Source organism: Octopus bimaculoides, chromosome 3, assembly GCF_046866305.1.
Source record: "Octopus bimaculoides isolate indiv1 chromosome 3, ASM4686630v1, whole genome shotgun sequence".
Classification (NCBI taxonomy): Eukaryota; Metazoa; Mollusca; class Cephalopoda; order Octopoda; family Octopodidae; genus Octopus; species Octopus bimaculoides.
The window spans coordinates 111384322-111405784 of record NC_142930.1 but is presented as its reverse complement, the minus strand read 5'-3'; the positions used below and the strand labels follow the sequence as shown (position 1 = coordinate 111405784).

The following is a 21463-nucleotide window of genomic DNA, read 5'->3' as shown; positions in this document are numbered from 1 at the left end:
TACCATAATCGAAAGATCGTAATATTCAACTGTTAGTATATAACAAAACCTCATCCAGACCTGATTCCAATGTTGGACTCCAAGAATCAAATGAAGGGCAGATTTTCAATCCTGGGGTTATACTGATTCCAAAAACGTATAATGTGTCTATGTAGAGCAAATGTAGATTGAGACACAGGGGCCTCGGTCGAACGGACAGACAGGATTTCACGTTTATTATAACGTGTGTGTGTGTGTGTGTGTGTGTGTGTGTGTGTGTGTGTGTGTGTGTGTGTGTCGTATACATACAATATGTTGCTTTGTTTTCAAATTTTCTCTAATAATTTTTTACACATGCTGGTGACAAATGTCTCGTTCATTTTTTGTAGGAAGTAATAAAAAATGATACTAACTTATAAAATTTTAGTTGTAGACATAAATTTCACCTTCGAAATAAACTGGGTGTAATGTGGCTGTGTGGTAAGTAGCTTGCTTACGAACCACATGGTTCCGGGTTCAGTCCCACTGCGGGGCACCTTGCGGGAGTGTCTTCTACTATAGCCTCGGTTGAACCAAAGCTTTGTGAGTGTACTTGGTAGACGGAAACTGAAAGAAGCCCGTCGCATATATGTATATATATATATATATATATACATATATATATATATATATATATATATATATATATATGTATGTATGTGTGTGTGTGTGTGTGTGTGTGTGTGTGTGTGTATGTATGTATGTGTTTGTGTTTGTCCCCCCAACATCGCTTGACAACCGATGCTGGTGTGTTTACGTCCCCGTAACTTAATGGTTCAGCAAAAAGAGACCGATAGCATAAGTCCTGGGGTCGATTTGCTCGACTAAAGGCGGTGCTCCAGCATGGCCACAATCAAATGACTGAAACAAATAAAAGAATAAAATAAACTTGGTCGTCTTATGTCAAGATTTTTGTTTTCTTTCACTAATATTTTTGAATGATAAACTGGAGTGTAAGTTCCAAACAGTTTTGTGAAGGCCTGGTATACGTAATTTAAATGTTTATGCTTGACAAAGATTGAATTTGTGAAATAAACTTAACACCGGCGGGTTTATCTTGTGAAAATTTCTCAAATTATTACGTCATAATAGAAACAAATTATTCATAAATTCTGTTTAAATGATATATTAGTAATGAAAGGAAAACAAACTGTGTTATGTAATTTGAAGAGATTCTAACGAAATCTTCCAATAATAGAAAACATTTTTGTATTCTTATAAAGATGCAAGGCTTTGTGGCTTGAATATTGCACTTACGATCTCTCGATCGTGGTTTCGATTCCAGGGCAGGGTGTTTTCCAGTTTATTGTGCTGTAAATGTGTTCTAGCAATAGTTAAGAAGTTACCTCTGCAACGGACCAGCATCCCGTTCAGGCGGGAGTGTTGTTAATCCCTGTCACTTATACGCCATGGAAAGCGCATTAATCTCCAGACTTATTAACCCTAGGATTTATGACAAACCTAAGTCTGAGAGAAGTCTATAAGGAAAGCCTGAAATTTATAAGCTGGAGAAATGGGCTTGAGATGGTAATTGCAAAAGGGGGGCCAAAACAGGAAAGCAAATCCATGCAAGGCTCGAATTTATGTGAGAGAAATACAATGGAAGGCAACAAGTATTTATATTATTGAGAACAACTTTATTTACATTAAAGGTTTGTTAGAGAGTACCTGGTTACGTGATGTGTTTAATTCACTGTCAGGTGGAAATTTATGAAAATGATAGAGAAAGAGAATTGGCTATTTAAAGATCGTGGGGTGATGGCTGTCAAAGAAGTTTACTTGAGGTTCTGAAAATATAGAATACAATATTCTGTTGGATATCAACATCATCATCATCATTATCATCATCATAATTATCATCGTCGTCGTTTAACGTCCGTTTTCCATGCTAGCATGGGTTGGATGGTTTGACTGGGGTCTGGCAAGCCAGGAGGATGCACCAGGCTCCAGTCTGACCTGGCAACGTTTCTGCAGCAAGGTCCAAAATATTTTACAAAGTTCGTGAAATGTTTGTAAAATTTTAAGCGTGCACTTGCACCCCACTGCACCCTGTTCCCAGGCCCTCGGTGAAGTTGTCTTATGACTCTTAAAAATCCAGCTTATGGTTTTCCTTTCTTTGGCAAAAATGTTTATGGAGATACTTTTTTCTAGAAGAGATCTGTTTCATTGACAGAAATAATCTGTTTATCTTCATAACCCTCTTCGATTATTTTCAAAACATTGGGATATTTTTGCAGCACATCTTTGTCCGCAAGTGTTATACAGTCATTATGGATTCCTGTTAAAGTTTTTAATTCCTCGTTATCTGACAATAAAGATTTCTTCAGTTCCTGCTAGAATCTCATCTTCTTTTGTAATATTTTCTTTAATTGCAGCCAAGATATATAAAGCTTTCATTTTAATAGCCATGGTACTTCAAGGAATTCGATTTTGTTGTTGTGATATTCCATTTAGAAAGACGCTATATAAATCATAATATTGCTTCCATTTCTTGTTGAAATGGATTTTCACCCTATTTACCTAGAGCTTTATCATTTCTCTAACACGAATCTATTTTCCTGATAATCACATCTTTATAACTTCCAATTTATTATTCACAGTTAACATTTTCCTCTTCTTAACACCCACATTTTTCTTCTCATTCTCATATCATTGGATTCAGAGAATAAATTGCATATTATTTTCATAGAGTGGAGTACACGATTACTACACAAAGCAGAGGCCTTACAATTACATCACACTCGAGCAATATTGTCAAAGCCCAATTTGAGCGTTGGAAACAAGGTGATACCACGGACTTAAAAGGTTCATACACACAGTTAGTCATAGAATTAACTTGAGATAGATGTCGCTAGGACTGCAGTATTTATGCTGTAATCCACAAATATTTTCTTCTAATGCTATTAGCAAACAGCAGTCGTAGATGCAGACTACACTGTGCATGTTGATGGTTATGGTTACCACTAAGGGTTACTGAAGTCCATATTATAATATTCTTTTTCTACTATAGGCACAAGGCCTGCAATTCCTGGGGTGGGAGTAAGTCAATTACATTGACTCCAGTACTCAACTAGTACTAATTTTATCGACCCCAAGATAATGAAAGGCAGAGACGACCTTTGCAGAATTTGAACTCAGAATGTAAAGACCGAAGAAATACTGCTAAGCATTTCTCCCAGCATGCTAATGATTCTGCCAGCAGTTCACATTATAATATTAAAATGATAAAATAACTTTTCCTATAATGTTTTCCGTGGAGGCGCAATGGCCCAGTGATTAGGGCAGCAGACTCGCGGTCGGAGGATCATGGTTTCGATTCCCAGACCGGGCGTGGATGTGTGTGTTTATTGAGTGAAAACACCCAAAGCTCCACGAGGCTCCGGGAGCGAGTCATGCAGCACTGGCATCAACCACATTCAAATGGTACTTTTTACATGCCACCAGCACAGGAGCCAGTCAGGTGGCAGTAGCATTGACTACGCTCAAATGGTGTTTTTTATGTGTCACATGCAAAGGTGCCAGTCAGGCGGCACTGGCATCAAGCACGCTCAAATGTTACTTTTTACATGTCACAAGCACAGACCAGCATTTTGGGGAGAGGGTAAGTTGATTACATCGACCCAGTATGCAACTGGTACCTATTTTATCACCTCAAAAGAATGAAAGGTAAAGTCGGCCTCGATGGAATTTGAACTCAGAACGTAAAAAAGGGACAAAACGCCAATTGGCATTTTGCCTGACATGCAAACGGTTCTACCATCTCACCACCCTAACTATTAATTTAATATTGCAATCATATTTAGAAACTATGAAATTTTCTTCATACTTAGCTTTATTAAGAGAACAGGAAGTAATCTTTATAATGCTGAAGAGGATGAAATGAATATCTGCTTATCAAATTGAAATCTATAATAAAACTAACATGTAATATGTGTTTTTAGAGAAATATATCATATTAACAAATCTGAAACTAATATCTATAAAATAACAAAATAAGACTGGAAAATGTCAAAATGTCTCTGTCTTCCTTGGAATTGTCTCCTTTAAAGTTTTTGCTCAGATAATGTGGAACTAATTAGTGAAATACAGAACAAGAAAAGGTGCCAAATGTCTGAAGATTGTAAGATTCATTTATTGGTATTTTTGTAATTTTTTGCTTTGTACTTTGTTTTTGATATTTTCTTTGTATTTAACTTGTATTTTTTTTTTCTTATAACAGATGACAAACCTATCACAAATATGCTGCTGATAAGAATCATCAACATTGTTTCATTTATATATTTATTTTTATAAGTATTTTTCCCTGTTATTGATGATAAAAATGAAGAAATTAATGTAACACTGAAAACAAAATTTACTTGGCATTGCTGCTGACAGGATATCTAACTGGTTAATTAGAATATTGTTGTTTTTCCAGAATTTATTCCCCATTAGGTAAACACAAGCATGTGATATAATATTTATAAAATGATATATATATATCAAATATGTTTTTGACAATAAGCACAATATCAAATGTAACGCACAATATCAATTGTATCTTACAGTAAACCAAATGACATTCAGTATATTACTGCAGCGCTGGATTAACCATTGAGCAAAATAAGCACGTGTTTAGGGCACCAAGGGAAGTGAGGCACCACAGACATGGTAAATGGTTTACAGCACAAAAGAAATTACTTTAATCTTGCTATAATAATATTTGGGATTAATTTTGAGGATCTGTTCAAAGACTTTGCAAAGAAGAAAAGAAGGAGAAAACTTTCCAAATATAAATAAAATGGAGGTATTCAAAAATAACCATCATTTTTTCATCTTATTGTTAGTTTTGTTTCATTTTGAAAAATCCAAATATATTTTATTGTTTATCGTTTGAAGAACATATAGCATTAATAGAAGTAATTATTGTGCTTTTCTATTCTAGGCACCGAAATTTTTAAGGAGGAGGCCAGTCAATTAGATCGACCCCAGTACACAACTAGTACTTAATTTATCGACCCCAAATGGAAAAATTGACCTTGGAGGAATTTGAACTCATAGAAGTAATTATTATTAAACAATTACCAAGTTCACTTAATATATTAATGACATGTTTCCCATGACTTCTGAAAAAGACTATTTCCTACACATGTTGGTACCATGAGAAAAGACCCATGCTGGCACCACATTAAAAGCATGCGAGCTGCTACCATGTAAAAAGCACCCATGCTGGCCCCATCTATAAACAACCAGTATTGGTCCCACATACAAGGCACCCAGTACACTCTGTAAGGTGCTTGATATTACAAGGGACATCCAGCCATAGAAACCATGCCAAAACAGACAATTGGAACCTGGTGCAGCCCTCCGACAGCAGCAAGGAAGACAGACATTAAATGATGATGATGATGATGATGAAAACCAATATGACCATACTTCAAAACTGATTTCTTTCTTAAGCACATGCTTTATCACTGTCAGCAGCATGGTGTCTCAGCACAGATTCCATTTTTTATGCGACACAAGCAAGGGTGTGTTTTATGTGACACCAGTATGGGCATTATGCATGGGGAACCAGAACAAGTACCTTTTATATGGCACCAGCACCAGTGCTTTTTGCATGGCACTGGCACATAAACAGCATCATTCAATCATGAGCAATTCCGGTGCCACCTGACTGGCTCCCATGCTGGTGGCATGTAAAAACACCATTCGAGCTTGGTTGATGCCAGTGCTACCTGACTGTTTCCTGTGCTGGTAGCATGTAAAAGGCACCATACAAGCATGGTTGATGTCAGTGTTGCCTGACTGGTTCTGTTCTGGTGACAGGTAAAAAGCACCATTCAAGTTTGACTGATGCCAGTGCTGCCTGACTGGCGCCCTTTCCGATAGCATGTAAAAAGCACCCACTCTTGGAGTGGTTGGCATTAGGAAGGGCATCCAGCTGTAGAAACCTTGCAAGATCAGATCAGAGCCAGGTGCAGCCTCCGGCTTGCCAGTCTTCAGTCAAACCATCCAACCCATGCCAGCAGGGAAAAGCAGACATTAAATGATGATGATGATGATGATGATGAAAACAAGATGAATATTCTAAAAATTCAGAACCAGGACATAAAACAAAGCAAATGAAATATTAAATGATATTTAATTCCAAGCTTCTATTGTGTCTGTATGTTGTTTCCCCCACCCACCCCCACCCCATTGAATACTGTTTGTTGATAATTGTACTAAAGTGTATCAATCACCAAACCAATAGCTGACATGTTAAACAGCATGTAATTAAAACAGCTTACAACTGGACAAGCTTGTTGCAAGCATTACTATCATTGTTGTTGGTGTTGTTGTCATCAGTTTTGCTATTATTATTATTATTATTATTATTATTAGTTTGAATTTGCACATTTGTTACAATCACTTGCTGGAGACACACCCAGCATCCTCAGGTGAGTGAAGGATAAGAGATGTTACAGTATGACTGAAAGCTTGGGGAGGGGAAGTAGCAGGGGCACTAGTGAGATATCTTCATGTAATACAACACCGACATTGTAATTGATAGTTATCATTATTATTATTATCAATTTGATTATTATTATTATTGTTATTACTAATATTATTGTTATTGTTATTATTATTATTATCGTTACTAATATTGTTATTATTATTATTGTTGTTGTTATTATTGTTATTATCATTGGTTGCTGTTGTTACATTAGTATTGTTATTTTGTTATTGTTGTTGCTGATATTATTATCATTATTATTATTATTATTATCATTATTACTATTGTCTTCGTCGTTGTTATTATCATTATTTTCATCATCATTACTATCATTATTATTGTTATCATTACAATTATTATCATTGTTGTTACTCACCATTATTATTATTATTACTATTATTATTATTATTTTGATTATCATTATTATTATTATTATGATTACTATTATCATTATTATTATTATTGTTGCTATTATTATTATTATTATTATTATTATTATTATTATTATTATTATTATTATTATTATTATTATTATTATTTTTATTTTGATTCTTATTATTATTATGATTATTATTATTATTATTGTTATTATTATTATTATTATTATTCTTATTATTATTATTATTATCATTATTATTATCGTCATCATCACTTAGCATGCTAGGCCTGATATTCACGCTGCACATAATTAAGAGAAGTAAATGTAAAATCTCCTCGTGATAAGAAGCAGCCTCTATTTATAATTAGGATATGATGGTCATATCAATATCTAAGTGGTACACAACAGAAGATGGCCATTGATTTTTATACAAAACATCATCATAAATGTCCCTCGGTCTTTTGTAGTTTTACGTCAATGTTTCTTCGTGGTATTACTCATTAAACAATGTACCAATGGGAAATGAACAGCTGCTTTAGATGTTGTTAATTGTTCTTACTGGATAGCTGAGTTAATTGCATGATGGACACGTGTACGCATATGCATGTATAGATAGACAGACAGACAAACACACATACACACAAATATGACAAATATGTATATGTATGTGTGTATGTATGTTCATGTGTGTATGTGTACATATATATACATACATACATATATATATATATATATATATATATATATATATATATATATATATATATATATATATATATATATATATACATATATATATATATACATATGTATGGATGGATGGATGGATGTCTATATATGTATATATGTTGTTCTTGATACCCTGTATATATTTGTGTTCGAAGCATGTAGAGATTATTGCAGGTGTGTCAAATATAATGCAATCCTGTCACACTATACCTGATACATATATATAGAAAACCCTTTTTTTTTTCTGTCAAGGGCTTAAATGCCCCATTATTAAACTATTTTCCTTAGTCATTGCATGGTGATCGCCATAAGCTTTAAACTTATATAAAAATACCATTATTATTATTTACAGAATTGTAAAATCGGTGCCCTATAAAAACCATTTTCTCCGAAAGCATATAGAAAGTTTGTTTACATATAAAATAAAACAAACACGAACTATTATAGTTCTTATATTTGACAGAAACAAGAAGGCTGATTCACTGGTGTAAATGTAACACACTTGGTCACGATAACAAAGAGATGTGGTTCGCCTCCCATGCGGATAGGAAAGCTTTTTATCTGTTGAAGGCTTATATGCCCCTTTATTAGAATATTTTTCTTAGTCATTGCATGGTGGTCGCCATAAGTTTTAAGTTTATATAAAAATACTATTATTATTATTTACAGGATTGTAAACTCGGTGCCATATAAAAAAAACCATTCGCACCGAAATATATATATATATATATATATATATATATATATATTGATGTATATATACATGTATGTATATCCATATCTATTTATCTGAATCGATACACACATACACACATGCACACACATCCCTACATATTCACACACACACACACATATATGAAGAGTGTTGTAGTTTGCTTGAAGCATTGTAGCACAGAAGTAGAATAATAAAGGAAAAGACAAGTATGGAAAGCTTCTCACAATGCAGAAAATTTTTAAAAAACCCTTTATATTTCGAGTGCAAAGGCCAATCTTCAGAAGAATATAGTCAAAGCAATATCTGTTTACATAAATCCTGCAATTTTGGATAGCCAGATGGACAGTGAACCTGGCTATTCAAAATGGCAGGATCTATATAAACAGATATTTCTTTGACTATAATCTTCTGAAGATTGGCCTTTGCACTCGAAATATAAAGGTTTTTTTTTAACTTTTAAGCCATGTGAGAAGCTTTCCTTGCTTCTCATTTCATTTATTATATATATGTATATATATATATATATATATATATATATATATATATATATATATATATATATATATATATATATATATATATATATATATATATATATAAATTATATGTTTTTATGTATGTATATACATATATGTATATATATGTGTGAATGTGTATATATATCTATATATACATATCGTTGCTATTATGTTAAACTGTTTTATGTGCAAATTTGGCCAAATGCCTGTTTTCCAATATTTAATTTTGCTTGCAAAGACCGGTTCTTTAGGTCAAACTATCGTATCTCCATCTGCTTCAGATGACAAGATATCAAAAATTGTCAGAGTGTAGTACAACAGTTTTGCTATGGAATGGTGAAACTATTTTTCCATTTTCTGAAAAAGCAATGTTTTGGACTTACAACACTTTTACATAATAGAAACGATATAAACACACGCACACACATACATACACACGCACACCCACACACACACACACACACACACACACATGACAGAAGTAAATAGACACACATAAAACATTGTTTTATGCTTATTTTAATTTCAAATTGTTTACATTTTTTTATTAATGGACTTTTTTGTTTAATCATGCCATGTACAAAAGAAGCCTTGGAACTGTCCAAATTTCAAAGAGACTGGGTCAATCTGAAAGTGGACCTAGTCAGTGTAAAATTGCAGAAAATCTTCAGCTCCCATTTTCTATAGTTAATAGGGTGATTGTGCAATTCACCAGAGACCGGAAGAAGTCCACATCACCTTGCCCAGGTTGACCAGGGCCCTCTGACAGGAACCTTTGCTTTGTTAAGAGAAGTGTGGAGGATAATCCTCATTGCAAGGCTTCTGACATAGCAGAACAAGTTGATGTCAGTCCCAGAGCAGCTGTCAGGTAACTCCACAAACTCGGCTTCCATTGCAGAGCAGCAAAAAGGAAGCCACTTCTTCGACCAGTCAACATCGAGCAAAGAAAAGATCCGGCCAGTGAGATGGTGTAGAGGCCGCTAGCATTTTAGGACACTATCATATTTTCTGATGAGTCCAGATTTGTTGTATTTTCTGACAGTGGTCAAGTGTGGGTCTGGAGACTGTGATCAAGAATTTGACATGAAAAGATTGCCGCTAACAATGAAACAAGACAACTATTCTGTGATGGTCTGGGGGGCAATTTGGAGCAATGCTCAATCAGGAGTGTAAGGGAATCATAAACTTAGATAAATATGTGTCCATATTGCAGAAAGGACTTCTTCCAATCTTTTCCAGTAGTGAAATGATTAAAGATGACTCTTTATTTATGGAAGATGGGGCTCCTTCTCACACGGCTACAATGACCCAAAATTTGTTGGATGAGAATGACATAAAAAAAACTTCCATGACCAAGCCAGTCACCAGATATGAACTCTATTGTTAGGAAGGCATCCTGCCATAAAAATGCTGCCGAAACAGATATAGAAGTTTGGTGTAGGCTCCTGCCTGGCCAGCCCCTGTCAAACTGTCCAACCCATGCCAGCATGGAAGGCAGGCATTAAATGATGATGATGTAACATGGACTTCTTTCAGTTTCTGTCTCCCAAATCCACTCACAAGGCTTTGCTCAGCACGAGGTTAAAGCAGAAAGACACTTGCCCAAGGTGCCATGCAGTGGAACTGATCTGGGAACCATGAGGTTGGAAAGCAAGCTTCTTACCACAGAGCTATGCCTTTTTACAATATCTTTATTTTTCAAAAACCGAACCAAGCTAATAAATGACAAAAACAACATTAAAAAACACAGAAATAGCAATGTATGTGACAAGCAAGAACTTACCATGAAAAATACTATTATTATATTTGTTCGAACAGTTGGAACTTTCCAGCATTACATTTAAATTATTTTCAAAATGTATTAATTCTTTCCTGATCTTCAGAATGCCAGTTGGTTGGCTGGTTAATCAGTTGGCCAACCAATTCAAAGCCTATAATATTTTAATCATGAATTATAGACTTTGAATTTTAATATCAATGGACTAGCATCTTTAGAATAATTTCCTTAATATAACATCGTAGATATTTGCAATATATATCTTATTACCATAAGAAATAGACTACAAAGACTTGAAACCAATCAGATTGTTCTCATTAACCACAAATAAATCCATTCCATTTTGTAATATATTCATGTGAATATAGAACCCTGGTTAGCACTGCGAGAGCTCTGGGTTTAACACACTTCTATGTTAAAGTCTTATCTCATTAATAAATATCACAGTATCGAATAAGATTTTCTGAAATAGCCATCAACCATTTCGATAACAGAGTACAATTAATGTTAAGCCAGAATTTGAGTTGATATAATCCTTTACGAAGAGCAGGAACCCAGAAAGGGCCAGGTCATATATTTTCAGCTTGATATATGAAAAAGTTCAAAAGTTGCCTTGCTTAATAAATGCAATATGTTATATATTTGTGGTATTACAAGATAACATTGGAGAATAATAAATGATGGTTTGTTTGTGTTACGAGATGCTGTGCTGTAGGAAGAAGACAAAATGAAATATTTTACAATCAAGGACAATGGATGTGAATATGTTGTGTGTTTAACCTCATGTGGAAAGAGAGGAATGGCTAGAAAGGAAGAGATGTTTAGGAACACTGAAAAAAAAAGAAAATATGGATGGAAGACATACATCATCATCATCATTTCTCTCACCATCACTGTTGTCATGATCGACATCACCAACACCATCATCACCATCACCATCACCATGCTATCATCATCATCACCATCCTTATCACCATCACTATCATCACCACCACCACCACCACCGCCACCACCATGATCATTTTCATCATCATCTCTATCTGCACCACCATCATCATCATCATCATCACCAACACTATTGTCGTCATCATCATCTCTCCCACCATCACCGTTGTCATGATCACCATCACCAACACCATCATCACCATCGCATCATCATCATCATCACCATCACCATCATCATTATCACCATCACCACCACCACCACCACGATCATCTTCATCATCTCCATCTGTACCACCACCAGCATCATCATCATCGTCATCACCATCACCACCACCACCACCATGATCATCTTCATCATCATAAACACCCCAATATCAATTGTCAAGCGATGATGGGGCAACAAACACACACACACACACACACACACACACAAACACACACACACACATATATATATATATATACAATGGGCTTCTTTCAGTTTCTTAATTCCTTATTGCCCACAAGGGGCTAAATATAGAGGAGACAAAAAAGGACAGACAAAGGGGTTAAGTCGATTACATTGACGCCAGCGCATAACTGGTACTTAATTTATCGACCTCGAAAGGATGAAAGGCAAAGTCGACCTTGGCAGAATTTGAACTCAGAACGTAATGGTAGACGAAATACCGCTAAGAATTTTGCTCGGCGTGCTAACGTTTCTGCCAGCTCGCCGCCTTTCAGTTTCTGTCAACCGAATCCACTCAGAACGCTTTGGTCGGCCCGAGGCTATAGTAGAAGACTCTTGCCCAAAGTGCCACACAGTGGGACTGAACCCGTAACCATGTGGTTGGTAAGCAAGCTACTTACCACACAGCCGCTCCTAGTGGCATATATCTGGTTTTGAAAGGAAGTTCTTCAATACAAGGGTGATACTTGACCACAACTTAGACGCCTACTTTGGAAAAGGTTACCAGATGTCACAAATACTGGTTTCAAATTCTGGCACCAGGCCAGCAATTTCAGGAAAGGGACTAAGCCGGTTGCATCAGCCACAGTGCTCAACCCCTCTTTTTTCTATTGACCCCAAAAGGAATTTGAACTTTGGTGGAATTTGAACTTTGGTGGAATTTGAACTCTAAATGCAAAGATGGGCAACCTTCCACTAAGCATTTTGCCAAGGCACGCTTAAGGTTCTTTCAACTTGCTACATTTTAGTTTCCAGTTTTGGCACAAGGCCGGCAGTTTGTGGAGAGGGGACATTTCAGTTCTACCAATCCTGGTGTCTGGCTGGTACTTATTTCATCAACCCCAAAAGCATGAAAAGCAAAGTTGACTTTGACAGAATTTGAACTCAGAACATCAAGATGGACAAAATACCGCAAAGCATTTTGGTTTGTGTGCTAACAGTTCTGCCTTAGATGTTCCATGTATTGAGATTTCACAAACATTGATTAAGTTTATAAAATTCATCAACATTTAGAAGCCCGAAGGCAAACAGTAATATTTTAATAATTACAGTTATTAACTAGCTCTTACGTATCAATGCCAGATTTCAAATTTTGAAATAATCTTTAAAAATAATTTCATTTATGCAGAAAATGCTTTCTTTTTCTCATTTTCACTTATAGTTTTTTTAATCTACAACTGATTTATTTTTAACTTTTTAACTTTTAATTTCAATTTTATTTCATGTCTTTTGTATTTATAAATTTATTTCAAATAATTTTGGTAGAGATGTTTTTTAATAATGTTCTGTTATTTTGCTTTTTACATTTGTTAAATTCAATATATTTTATTCTTTTGATAGAGAAAAACCTGTCTTGGAACAAACTGAAAGACATCCATTAGACCTCGCTCTGATTGCAGAAGATTAAGGGTTAAGATACAAATGCAAATAGTTAAACAAGGATAACATTTATACTTCTGATACTGACAATCCATAAATGCTATTAAAATGTCAACTAGATTATAGAAAAATCTGCAATTTGAAGATTTGAAGAAAAAGATCTTTGAAACAAGGTATTATATTACAAATTTCTTAATTTATATTTTATTTTATTTTAATTAATATTATTAATATTATCATTATTAATCTTCTTCTTCTTCTTCTTCTTCTTCTTCTTCTTCTTCTTCTTCTTCTTCTTCTTCTTCTTCTTCTTCTTCTTCTTCTTCTTCTTCTTCTTCTTCTTCTTCTTCTTCTTCTTATTATTATTATTATTATTATTATTATTATTATTATTATTATTATAAGGTGGTGAGCTGACAGTATCGTTAGCTTGCTGGGCAAAATGCTTAGTGGCATTTTTATGCATTAATACATTCTGAGTTCAAATTCCGTCAAGGTCGACTTTGCCGTTCATCCTCTTGGGGTCCATAATATAAGTACCAGTTGAATATTGGGGTCGATGTAATCAACTTACCCCCACCCCAGCAAAATTTCAGGCCTTGTGCCTTTAGTAGAAACAATTATTATGATTACCTTTGCCTTACTGAAGGCAGAGGTATTGTTTTCAGTTGTGTTCATCATAAGCATCCTCCCCTTCCTCCTCATACTTATCAATCATCATCATAATCCCACTCCACCTCCTCCTCCTCATCACCCTCCTCCTCCTACTCCTGATCATCATCACCACCCTTCTCCATCTTCCTCCTCCTCCTCCTCATCATCATCATCATCAACACCCTCCTCCATCCTCCTCCTTATCATCATCATCATTATCTTCATTAGATAATGCCTCTCCCTCCATGCTTGCATGGTTCAGACAGAGTCTGTTGAGGCAGATTTCATTCTGTGGCTGGATGCCCTTCTTGTCACCAACCCTCACCTGCTCCCAAGCAAGATACTATTTCCCCAAGGCCAGACATGTTCTTCACAGAAGATTGGAAACCAAGGACATCACTTTCATGATGGTGATGCTCACATACAACCATCACATGATGGTCAAGACAAGGGCACACACATACACACAAACACACAACCACACACACACATACACACACAAATACACACACATAAACACACATACACACATAAACACACACACACACATACGCACAACCACACATACATGCATAGTGTTGAAGGATTCCTCCAAGAATTGTTATCCTTCTGATGTCCTCCTACTCTTCCTCTTAGAAAATCATGATGATGATGATGGTGGTGGTGGAGCCGGTGAAGGTGGTTGTGGTACAGTAATGATGATGATGATGTTGGTGGTGGTGGCGAAGCTAGTGAAGGTGGTTGTGGTAATAATGATGGTGGTGGTCAAACCAGTGAAGGTGGTTATGATGATGATGATGGTGGTGGTGGTGGTGGTGGTGGTGGTGGTGGTGGTGTCAAAGCCAGTGAAGGTGGTTGTGGTAATGATGATGATGATGATGGCGGTGGTGGTGTCGAAGCCAGCAAAGGTGGTTGTGGTAATGGTGGTGGTAGCATTCAAGATGGTAAAAATGATTGTGATGGTAGTGGTGGTCAAAATGGAGAAGATGGTTGTGGTAATGACGATGATGGTGGTGATGATGATGATGATGATTACAACAATAACAGCAATGATGATGATGATGATAGCGATGCTGAAGACAGTGAGGACATCCAAAAAAAAAAAAGAAAAAAAGAAAAAGAGACGCCCGGTCTTGACTGAAATCCTCTGCAGTAAACATGTTGTGACATGTAGGAACATTATTAAATTGTCCGACTCTCTCCATCACAGATCTACATCAACCAATCTGGTACTTTGGTACTTTTCCGACAAAGGTCACACAAGTGTAATTCTGTTAACGAAATAAAAACAGATTGGAAAAAAAAACCCCAAAATAAAAAGAAAATAAATATTCAATTAACTAAAAGCATTTTGGGTAAAACCACAACTTTTCTAAAACTTGAAATATCTTTGAATTTTCTCTTTTGGTTTTGATATTGACCTGAAGAATTTCCAGTTCAACATGAAAGCAATAAAAGAGCTTAGGGGACCGATATCTCCTCCTTGAACTAAATAAATGAAAAGAATAAGAAAAAAAAAATCAATGACTGGAAAAATATGACCTATAAAACACAGAAATGTTTGTTCTGAATGAAGTCTGAGGTCGAAACATCTAAAATACCTGGAGGAGAGAAAGCACTAACGAGAAACACACAAGTAAAGCTCTTTCTTCCTACCTGGCTGTCTGGCTGCCTTTCTACCTGTTTCTCTCTCTCTTTGTCTCTGTCTTTCTGTCTTTCTCTCTGTCTGTTTCTCTCTGTCTCTCTCGCTCTTTGTCACTGTCTACCTGTCTGTCTCTGTCTCTCTTTTCGTCACTGTCTGTCTGTCTGTCTGTGTTTCTACCTCTTTCTATTGCTCTCTTTGTCTCTGTCTTTCTACCTCTCTCTCTCTCTCTCTCTCTCTCTCTATCTATCTATCTATCTTTCTATCATTCTACCTGTCTGCTTCTCTCTCTCTCTCTCTGTCTCTGTCTCTGTCTTTCTACCTGTCTGTTTCTTTCTGTCTCTCTCGCACTTTGTCTCTGTCTGTCTGTCTGTCTCTTTTTTCATCACTGTCTGTCTGTCTGTGTTTCTACCTCTTTCTATCTCTCTCTTTGTCTCTGTCTGTCTACCTGTCTCTGTTTCACCTTTTGTTGCTATCTTTCTACCTGTCTGTCTGTCTTTCTCTTTCTCTCTGTCTGTCTCTCTCTATTTCTGTCTGTCTGTCTCACTTTGTTTCTATTTGTCTGTCTCTTTCTCTCTGTCTGTCTGTCTCTCACTTTCTGCCTCTGTCTCTCTCTCTCTCTCAGTTTAATGTGGTATCTTTATTTTCTCATGTACACATGATGTAATGAGATTGTACCATGACATACTGAATGCCATACAATAATATCCCTTCCTACAACAGGCACAAAGCCTGAAATTCTGGGAAGGAGAAAATCAATTACGTTGACTCCAGTGACCCCAAAACGATAGAAAGCAAAGTCGACCTTGCCAGCATTTGAACTCAGAACGTAAGGGACAAAATGTTTAACCGCATTTTGTCTGACATGCTAATGGTTCTACCATATTGCTGCCATCTTAATAATAATCCTATCTACTGGAAGCACAAGGGTTCAAATCTGGGGGAAGGGATTAAGTCGATTACATCGACCCCAGTGCGTAACTGGTACTTATTTAATCGACCCCGAAAGGATAAAAGGTAAAGTCGACCTTGGCAGAATTTGAACTCAGAACATAAAGACAGACAAAATACCACTAAGCATTTCCCCCAGCATGCAAACGATTCTTTTCTACTCTAAACACAAGACCTGAAATTTTGGGGGAGGGGGCCAGTCAATTAGATTTCATTGCTACTATGGGAAATTATATTCTGCTTAATGAGTTTTTGCTTTACAAGCGATCTCCAGGAAAAAATTAACTCAAATATCAAGCATTACTGCACTTATGTATATACAAGTGCATTTTAAGTTCAAATTTAACCAGAGTTGATTTTAAGCTCTCTAACTTTGACGTTAGGATAAGTTAAAAGGGATTGACAAAGTGGTCAGTATTGACTCCTTAGGAAGTCTATGTTGCTATCTAAAGGGTTGATAAATTTTCATATTTTAGTGTGCACACACAACAGCGTGTAAGGTAAGTGCCCTGAGAGAAATGTTGGACATACGAAGCATCAGATGTGGTGTACAAGAGAGATGACTGTGCTAGTATGGTCATGTGCTGCGTATGAATGAGGAAAGCTGTGTGAAGAAGTGTCACACCCTAACAGAGGAAGGAATCTATGGAAGAGGGAGACCCAGGAAGACATGGGATGAAGTGTGAAGCATGACCTTCAAACGTTGGGTCTCACAGAAGCAATGACAAGAGACTGAGACTTTTGGAGATATGCTGTAATTGAGAAGACCCAGCAAGTAAAGTGAGATCACAGCCATAGCCTATACCAGCCCATTTTAAATGTACCCTTGAATCATGGGGCAATACGCTGTGCTTTGAGAAGACCTTTTGAGTCAATTAAAATCAAAAATCAAAATTACAATAAAAAATGGAAATTGTAGTTGTGGCTGATGACAATGCCACCTAACCAGCACCCATGCCAGTGGCATGTAATAAACATCATTCAAGTGTGGATCAATGCCAGTCCCATCTGACTGACTCCCTGTACCAGTGACATGTAAACAGCACTCTCCAAACATGGTCGATACCAGTCCCCACCCCCTGACTGGTTCCTCTGCCAGTGGCATGTAAAAAGCACCATCTGAATGTGGTCAGTACCAGTGCCGCCTGACTGGCTCCTATTCTGGTGGCACATAAAAAGCACCCACTTTGTATCATGCTGAATCTCCCCGAGAACTACATTAAAGGTACATGTGTCTGTAGAATGCTCAGCCACTTGCACGTTAATTTAACAAGCAGGCTGTTCCATTGATCAGATCAACTGGAACCCTCTTTGTTGAAACCAACAGAGTGCTACAATGATAATAGAAGACACTTGCCCAAGGAGCCAAGCAGTGGGACAGACCCTGAACCCATATGATAGGGAAGCAAATTGCTTAACTTCACACAACTAGATACGGTTATTTCATGAAATTATTGATTTTGAATTCAATATTTTCTATTTAAAACAAAAAAAAAATTAGAAAATTACTATTTGTAAATCTCACAATGAGAGATATTCAGCAACAGTACTTTGGAGTAAAGATTGTTTGCCAACATAACATGGCAGTCCTGGTTTAGGATGAATGTTGCTGTAATTTAGCCCCAGGAGACATCGTCTCCAGCTGGCTATATACGACATGATCTGTGTCCTTATATTATCGAACAAGGGAATCTAGCACCCCCACTCAGCTCAAAACAATATCTGTGTATCGTGATTTCTGGGTTATTTCCCTTCATCAGATATTGTTTTAATCTGAGTCGGGGTGCTAGATTCCCTTGTTCGAAAATATAAGGACACAAATTGTGTCGATGTCTCCTGGGGCTAAATTACAGCAACATTCATCCTAAACCAGGACTGCCATGTTATGTTGGCAAATTATCTTTACTCCAAAAGAAAAAAATGTTCTGAACTGAAATATAATTATCTGTATTGATAAGCAGACCCCCTCCCCAAACCAATTACAAATTGGATGGGAATAAGTGACCAGCAGTGAATTGTGAACTTCAAGATGTGTTCCAATATACTAAAATGTTGAACAAATTAATTTTAATGGTCAGGCTTTGAATATAATTGCTAGTTTGATAAGTGCTAACATACAAAACTCTCGGCCCTTGAGTCACTCTATTGCTTCTGCTAAAGTTTATCAAAAATATATATCTATAGGCGCCAGAGTGGCTATGTGGTAAGTAGCTTGCTTACCAACCATATGGTCCCGGGTTCAGTCTCACTGTGTGGCACCTTGGGCAAGTGTCTTCTACTATGACCTTGGGCCAACCAAAGCCTTGTGGGTCGATCTGGTAGATGGAAACTGAAAGAAACCCATCATATATACATGTGTGTGTGTGTGTATGTATATATGTATGTATGTATGTGTGTGTGTGTGTTTGTTCCCCCACCATCACTTGACAACCGATGTTGATGTGTTTATATTCCTGTAACTTAGCAGTTTAGTAAAAAAGACCAAGAGAATAAGTACTAGACTTACAACGAATAAGTCCTGGAGTCGATTTGCTCGACTAAATGTGGTTCTCCAGCATGGCCACAGTCAAATGACAAACAAATAAAAGAATACTCATGTTTTGAGCTCTGCTTTCCCTGTTTGCATCATGAAACCTGCTCCTGGAAATATCTCTCTTAGTGAATTAATTAGAAGTTTATAAAATGGCCTAATGAGGTGTAATCTCGTACAGTATTACAGACAGCATTTGGTAGTGAAGTTGTTAGCGAAGTATGGCATATTTAACTGTGCAGAAGAGAGGGCTATACACATGAGCATACATGCACATGTATGCACACAAATATATACCTATCTATCAATCTATCTATCTATCTTTCCCATTTTTTTTTTCAGATCCCTTTTGATCGGAATTTTACTTTTTTCTTATTTTCCCCCTTTTTTTTTAAATTTTGAAAAAGGAAAGCTCTACATTTGTATTTGTCCCCTCTGTGTTCAGCCCTGTGTGGCCAATAAAGTAAGTTATCTTTCCATCTATCTATCTAGCTATCTATCTATCTTTCTATCTACCTGTTTATCTATCTATCTGTTTATCAATCTATCTTTCTATCCATCTATTTATCTATCTATATATTTATCTATCTATCTATTTATCTATCTGTCTATCTATCTATCAAGCTTTCTATTTATTTATATATCTATATATATTTATCTATCTATCTATTTATCTATCTATATATTTATTTATATATCTATCTATCTATATATATTTATATATCTATCTATATATTTATTTATATATCTATCTATCTATCTATCTATTTATCTATCTACCTATCTATTTATCTATCTATCTCATTTTTCTATCTACCTGACTATATCTGTATATATATATATATATATATATATATATATATATATATATATATATATGTATATACATATATTATCAATTTTGAATTTAATGATTTATATTTGGAACAATCTGAAGTGAATGTCAATTTCTCTATCCAGAAAGAGAGAGCCAATTACTGATTGATTGGCAATAAGCAACATAACAAGAATCATGAATTGCAAATCTTACTCTCTGTCTCCCCACAATGTATACACACACACACACACACACATATATTTAAGTAAATATTTAAGTTTTGGGTATATTCCTAGTCGTAAGCCGATGAAGCACGTTCACTGCCTATGGCTACCTGAAGTCATCCACAGTGTTTATACAATTATCGCTAGATCTACATCAATATATAACAAATGATAGAGATGGAAAATGGAAGATATGAGACTTTATTGCACATAATGATCGTTTTAATGCATCCTGCATCGCTCCCTCACTGTGCGGATAGGATACTGTGCAACTGGTTGTGGTGCATTCCTCAGTGCAGATACATCTTCTCAAGGGATTTCTTGTTAAATACATTTTGTTTTGCTCGGTTTTCATACAGCATGTTGTTAGTGACAGTATGTTTAAGCTGTTACTAAGGACTTTAGTTTTGCTAAATTAACACTAAGGTTCTTAGATTCCAGGCCTTGCTTTCACACCTGAAATTTCTTCACTAGGTCAGGTGGGGATTCAGCTATAGGAACAAGATCATCAGTGTAGAGGAGGTCTCAAGGGAAGCTGATCTTGAATTCGTCTGTTAAGGGCAGAGGACTAAGGTAAAAAAGATGGGGCTGAGAACTGAACCTTGGTGAACTCCTACTTGTACACTAAATCCATTGCTATACTCATTGCCATTTTCCTGGTTTCTCTGGTGTATTTATTCCTCCCTAGACAGGACACCAGTCCATCACAGGGTTACTCATTTCTGCCAGCTGAGTGGAGTAGAGAAGGGTGAAATGAAGTGTCTTGCTCAAAAACGCAGCACATTGCTCAACCCAGGAATGGAAACTGCAATCTTATAATCATGAACCTGATACCCTCACTACTAAGCCATGTGCCTCCTAGATGGGGGATCACACAGCTCATCCTGTCACAGAAGAGTGTGGCTGTCTTGTGTAAAATGATGCAAGTTGCAGGACTCAATGAACATCGATACCTTGAGTGCACATTGTAGACCCCAGCAGATGAGATATACACTTGTCCAGTTAAAGCAAAACTTATTTCACCCTTTTGATACCAATCTACCCAAAACTGTTCCTGGTTCTCTCATATTTCTTGTTTTGATGTGATTCAAAGCAAATATGTAAAACTGCTAGGTCTATCTATCTACCTACCTACGTATGTATGTATGTATGTATCTATCTATCTATACCTACGTATGTATGTATGTATGCATCTATCTATCTATCGATCTACATTATTCACATTATTTGTCCTCATCTTGTTTGTTGTTAACACAAT

General features: G+C 36.1%; 1 long non-coding RNA gene across 3 annotated transcripts; it reads left to right on the top strand.

Moving 5' to 3' along the window:
* The first annotated feature begins 1154 nt into the window (after nucleotides 1-1154).
* On the top strand, nucleotides 1155-19761 carry LOC106878534 (uncharacterized). 3 transcript variants are annotated; one of them, XR_016241176.1, is made up of 6 exons: nucleotides 1155-1670; nucleotides 4238-4452; nucleotides 4566-4804; nucleotides 4943-5060; nucleotides 13349-13560; nucleotides 19507-19761. It is a non-coding gene; the product is annotated as an uncharacterized LOC106878534 (long non-coding RNA). The 3 variants fall into 3 exon arrangements; XR_016241175.1 differs by having other exon boundaries at nucleotides 1155-4138; XR_008263647.2 differs by lacking the exon at nucleotides 4238-4452 and having other exon boundaries at nucleotides 1155-4138.
* Nucleotides 19762-21463: the final 1702 nt, after the last annotated feature.